Raw genomic sequence first — 6,621 nt, 5'->3', positions numbered from 1 at the left:
TTTTACATGTATTTTAATCCCATCCTATCATTCATGAACACAGCACATACAAGTACAGCAGAGAAAATAGGGCCATTCTTACATATTTCCAAAATAAGGGGACTTTGTAGAAGAAACAAAGTTACATAACAGTGTATGATTTGTTCATTTTTTCCCAGGAATAAAAATCACTGTCAATAAGATGAGAGGAGGGAACTACCTTTGTAATCATTTCTGAAGTTACCATCATGCTGACACAACAGTTAGGTATGAAATTGATTACTATGGTTGTGAAGGTATGTCTAGAACACATCTTCAGATTAGAGAAACAGGGCATCTGATTTCAGAACCGAAGCTGAAGTGTCTTACACACATCCTCATACTGAGAATCAATACCTCATTTTTCAGCAAATCTTGACCCTTAAATGGATTTGCTTGTATTCCTCTGAAGTAAATTGTTGCTTATTTCAATAATGCTGAACAATAGCCATATATTTCTACTTCCTTCATCAGCAAATACCTATTTTGAGTTAGTGATAATATTAACAAGTTTATGTGGTTTATATTTTGTTAAAATAAAGATGTTTTACTTTGTAAGAAAGATAATTTTTTTTTTTTGTAGTGTATTGAACTTCTCAGGAATGGGTGAAAAACAAATATCAAATACTGTTAGCTCAACTGCCAACTTCTATCTTTGTATAGACAAATACATTTAAAACTTATAATGATACAGGTTTCAATGTCAGAGCATTCTTCCTTATTGTGCCTAAAGTATCATTAAAGGGAAAGGCAATTAAGATCATAGTTTGGGTAAGAATGAATACTTATTTATACATGCATAGCTTATCTAGCCAGAATATAAAAAACATTATTTTGTAAAAAAAAAAATTATTTTCAGTTACTGTTTAAAGTCTGTTGCATAGCAACTAATTGTTCCTGGAATATACCTAATAGTATCTGACCCTGTGTAACACTACATCTATTTTTTTTTAAAATTTAAATTCTATCTCCAAAAATTAAAGATGACAATTACAGTGACCTGAACATTTCAAAGTTAAAGGCTCATCCTTTTAAAATTGATATTGATGACAATACTGTTCAGGAAATGTATTTGTTTCTTCAATGTGCATGTCAGTGTAAAACTGTTAATCCAGAAGGATACTAAAAGAAATGTTTTTCACCTAAAATATTTAGGTCAGCAAAGGAGTAAAGACTGAGTGAGAGCTCACCAATTGACCAACAATTTGTTAACAAGATTATAAAAATGCAAGCTATGGTGATTTCTCTGTTTTGCTCTGCTGATGTTTCTGTGTTTTGAAAACTATGTTTTATTCTATTGCAGATTCCAAATTAAAAATCTCAGATTTTTTTGGAATAAATATATCAATTCTCTTGCTTGTGGAGAAATCTCAATAGTGACATATTTACAGTCTTTCTATTTGTAGTATTATGTTAATAATAGTATAATAATAAAAGATAAAATATCAAGAGGACTTGATTTATTCCTCCAACACTTATAGATAAGTAACTATGGAATGAGGTTCATGACATTGTACAGGAGACAGGGATCAAGACCATCCCCATGGAAAGGAAATGCAAAAAAGCAAAATTGCTGTCTGAGGAGGCCTTAAAAAATAGCTGTGAAAAGAAGAGAGACAAAAAGCAAAGGAAAAAAGGAAAGCTATAAGCATCTGAATGCAGAGTTCCAAAGAATAGCAAGAAGAGATAAGAAAGCCTTCTTCAGCGATCAATGCAAAGAAATAGAGGAAAACAACAGAATGGGAAAGACTAGAGATCCCTTGAAGAAAATTAGAGATAGCAAGGGAACATTTCATGCAAAGATGGGCTCGATAAAGGACAGAAATGGTATGGATCTAACAGAAGCGGAAGATATTAAGAAGAGGTGGCAAGAATACACAGAAGAACTATACAAAAAAGATCTTCACGACCCAGATAATCATGATGGTGTGATCACTCATCTAGAGCCAGACATCCTGGAATGTGAAGTCAAGTGGGCCTTAGAAAGCGTCACTATGAACAAAGCTAGTGTAGGTGATGGAATTCCAGTGGAGCTGTTTCAAATCCTGAAAGATGCTGCTGTGAAAGTGCTGCACTCAATATGCCAGCAAATTTGGAAAACTCAGCAGTGGCCACAGGACTGGAAAAGGTCAGTTTTCATTCCAATTCCAAAGAAAGGCAATGCCAAAGAATACTCACACTACCACACAATTGCACTCATCTCACACGCTAGTAAAGTAATGGTCAAAATTCTCCAAGCCAGGCTTCAGCAATTCGTGAACTGTGAACTCCCTGATGTACAAGCTGGTTTTAGAAAAGGGAGAGGAACCAGAGATTAAATTGCCAACATCCGCTGGATCATGGAAAAAGCAAGAGAGTCCCAGAAAAATATCTATTTCTGCTTTATTGACTATGCCAAAGCCTTTGACTGTGTGGATCACAATAAACTGTGGAAGATTCTGAAAAAGATGGGAATACCAGACCACCTGACCTGCCTCTTGAGAAATCTGTATGCAGGCCAGGAAGCAACAGTTGGAACTGGACATGGAACAACAGACTGGTTCCAAATAGGAAAAGGAGTACATCAAGGCTGTATATTGTCACCCTGCTTGTTGAACTTATATGCAGAGTACATCATGAGAAATGCTGGACTGGAAGTAACACAAGCTGAAATCAAGATTGTCAGGAGAAATATCAATAACCTCAGATATGCAGAGGACACCACCTATATGGCAGAAAGTGAAGAGGAGCTAAAAAGCCTCTTGATGAAAGTGAAAGAGGAGAGTGAAAAAGTTGGCTTAAAGCTCAACATTCAGAAAATGTAATTCAGATCATGGCATCTGGTCCCATCACTTCATGGGAAATAGATGGGGAAACAGTGTCAGACTTTATTTTTGGGGGCTCCGAAATCACTGCAGGTGGTGACTGCAGCCATGAAATTAAAAGATGCTTACTCCTTGGAAGAAAAATTATGACCAACCTAGATAGTATATTCAAAAGCAGAGACATGACTTTGCCGACTAAGGTCCGTCTAGTCAAGGCTATGTTTTTTCCTGTGGTCATGTATGGATGTTTGAGTTGGACTGTGAAGAAGGCTGAGCACCGAAGAATTGATGCTTTTGAAGTGTGGTGTTGGAGAAGACTCTTGAGAGTCCCTTGGACTGCAAAGAGATCCAACCAGTCCATTCTGAAAGAGATCAACCCTGGGATTTCTTTGGAAGGACTGATGCTAAAGCTGAAGCTCCAGTACTTTGGCCACCTCATGCAAAGAGTTGACTCATTGGAAAAGACTCTGATGCTGGGAGGGATTGAGGGCAGGAGAAGAAGGGGACAACCGAGGATGAGATGGCTGGATGGCATCACGGACTCAATGGACGTGAGTCTGAGTGAACTCCGGGAGATGGTGATGGACAGGGAGGCCTGGCGTGCTGCGATTCATGGGGTCGCAAAAAGTTGGACACGACTGAGCGACTGAACTGAACTGTTGTGATTATTAGACAAATTTTGTTTAACCATAGGTTAGTAATGTCATATATAAAAATAATAAACATTTTAAAAAATAAAAATAAAATGGGAGGTGTAGGAATTAAAAATGATAACTCATAAGAAATGCATCTTACTGTGCCTGACAGATAGCACATGATTAGTTCAAGTTGTACATCTATTTATCTTTCATTTCAGATGTATTATTTTATTTGCAGAACAATTTCCTTTGTAGTTGGAATTTTGGTAAATTGGGTGGTAAGCCTGTATTTTTATATGATTCTAGATTCTTAGATTCCTAATGCAAAATGGTCCACTCTTCTTTATTCTTATTTCACCAACATAGTTAGAATGAAAGAAGCTAGAACTCAGCTCTGTGCTATAAAGAGAGGAAGGAGGGTATAGCAGTAGCTCATAGACATGTCCTTCTTCAGAGGCAGAGACCAATCAAGGCAGGTGGTAGGTGATGCAAAATGAACATTCATCCCAGTGTTACAGTAACATAGAGATGCTTACCAATTTCTAGGAGAAACAAAAATGATAAGGCAAGTCACTGAAGTAAAAATCAGTATTTAAAATGCATTGCAAGAATGAAGAAATGATATCAATCCAATAATCTATAATTTTAAAGGAGTGAATATAATTTTTTTTATGGGACTCCTAAGAATAAATTGCCTAAGTACCACACTACTTAGAATCATGGATGAAGATGCTTTAGGAATTATGTTAGTTTTCTATCAGTGCTATAACAAATTATCAGAAACTTACTAGCTTTAAAAACAGAATTATTATGTTACAGTTCAGAGTTTAGAAGTCCAAATTTTTTCTTTGCCAAGGATAAAAACAGCATCCTTACGTTCCATCTTCCAGCTTCTAGGGAGTGCCTATATCCCTTGGCTATTGGTCCCCTTCCAGCAACAACATCACTCTGACTTCTGATTCTGAGGTCACATCTCCTTCTCTGACTGTGATCCCAGTGCCTCCCTCTAATAAGACTACTGTGATTACACTGGGCCCAAACAGATGATCCCGGATAATCTCTACATCTCAAATTCCTTAGCTCATCCCACTGCAGAGCCTCTTTGTCATATAAAATAACGCATTCACAAGTTTGGAGGATTAGGATGTGATACCTTTAGAGAGGAGGATATCATTAAGCCAAACATGGTGCTTAGAGGGCTAAGTACAATATAAGACTACCATGTAATTAGGGTTTCGCAGGCGGCACTAGTGGTAAAGAACCCTCCTGCCAATGTAGGAGACATAAAAGACACGCAGGGTTAAACCCTGGATCGGGAAGATCCCCTAGAGGAGGGCAAGGCAACCCATTCCAGTATTCTTGCCTGGAGAATCCCATGGACAGAGGAGACTAGCAGGCTATACTCCTTAGGGTCGCAAAGAGTTGGACATGACTTAGCAACTAAGAACAGCCTGTAATTGAGTATAAGTAAAGTCAGTATGACATGAGGCTTTCAGTGACAGAAAAACAAATATTGTTAATTGAAGAAATAGTTCAGCTCAGCTCTGCTGATCACAGAGCTTCTTATAGAAGATTGGGACTAGAGTGATGAGTGGATTTAAAAATATGATGTGTAGTCATTTAAATTTGAAAAGGTTTTTTGAAAAGATTTGTGTACAAAAAGAGAAGCCAGTACATTTTTTTTTTCCCCAAACATTTATAAGGGTGTCTGCCAAATGAAGCAAGGATTGGCATTGTTCTGTTAGGTTCAAAGAGCTAGAAAGAGCACAGTAAGCAGAAGTAGCAGTGTGGAAGAGTTTGATTCAGTGTGAAAGAACATATGTCTTCTTCCCTGGTTGTTTTACTTCTCTAAATGTCTTCAAGCTTGGAGCTTGTCTAAACCTTTTATGGGTATGTGATAGTAGACATTAAACCATCAGATGAGAAGTTGAATTCAACTATATTATTTTTAAAGTTACTTCTAAAACATTGATTATATTATTTAATCTTGCTATTCTCCAGCTTCATTCTAGAGTTTATTATTATTAGTTTTCTTGCCCATCTGACAAGTAAGAACTGCTTGATATAAGACAATATAACAAGAGATCTTCAGCCAAGAGGTGGGTGAATCAGAAAGGGAACCAAAGGATCTCTATGAAATTCATATGTTATGAATGAAAAACTTATGTTTAAATGTTATAAGATAGCACATTGAACACACACATAGTGCTGGAGAGGTTTAATGCAATTGCAGAAAAAAAGAAAATCAGAAATAGTTCATTTCCAAGAACATGAGCGGGGCATCTAGTGAGTGATAATTATATCTGTTCACATTTGTAAAACTGTATACAAATACTGCATCTAAATTATGCTATGAATTCTTGAGAGAAGAAAGCACAGATGGCATCACCTAAATTTGTACACAAAATAATGTATTTATGGGTTACTTTCTTTGATGAAATTAAAATACCTGTGTCCCTTCAATGACATCAATGAGTTTTGAGAAAAAAGTTAGATTCTCTGTTAGAAATACACAGTTGTAAATGCTAAGGGAACATATCTGTCTGTTTCTATCTGCCTGTCACTTTCACATTTGATTTACCTTAATTCTTAAAAACATTCTTAATTTAAAAACTAACTGTAAGTCTGAAACTCTGAATGTAGCTTAAACATAAAAAATAAAAATTAAAGATATGCTTTTTAAGTCTTTTTAATATAAACATTACTTTGATGTGATTTGATGCAAGGGAAACTATAGTAACAAAAAATTACTTATCCATTAGGAAAATAAAGATAAGTATACTGACTGAAAAAGAGATGGAGAGGGAGCAAAACATGATGAAAAGCTTGCAGAAAGGCAAAATTTGTTATTTTTTCACAGAGCTTGAAGAGTTGGAAAGAATTAGGTGGACATGTAAGGAAGAAGAAAAATGTCCAAAAGATGCAATTAACTAAAAAGAAAATAGAAGTTAAATGATTAAAATAGTTAAAATGATAAAAAGCAAAGAGAGTATAATTTTCATATATAGTTTGTTATAAAAGTCAGGTTTATCTAGTATCAAATTGAAGTTTTATGTCAATGATTTTTAGAAAAAAAGAAAAATTCACAGAGCTTTTTAGAAAACAAGAAATGTGTGAATGACAGAGAAAGACTCCAGCCAGGTTAGTGATGCAAAGCATAG

Source organism: Capricornis sumatraensis, chromosome 17 (assembly GCF_032405125.1).
Source record: "Capricornis sumatraensis isolate serow.1 chromosome 17, serow.2, whole genome shotgun sequence".
Taxonomy (NCBI): Eukaryota; Metazoa; Chordata; class Mammalia; order Artiodactyla; family Bovidae; genus Capricornis; species Capricornis sumatraensis.
Note: the sequence above shows the minus strand (reverse complement) of the source record.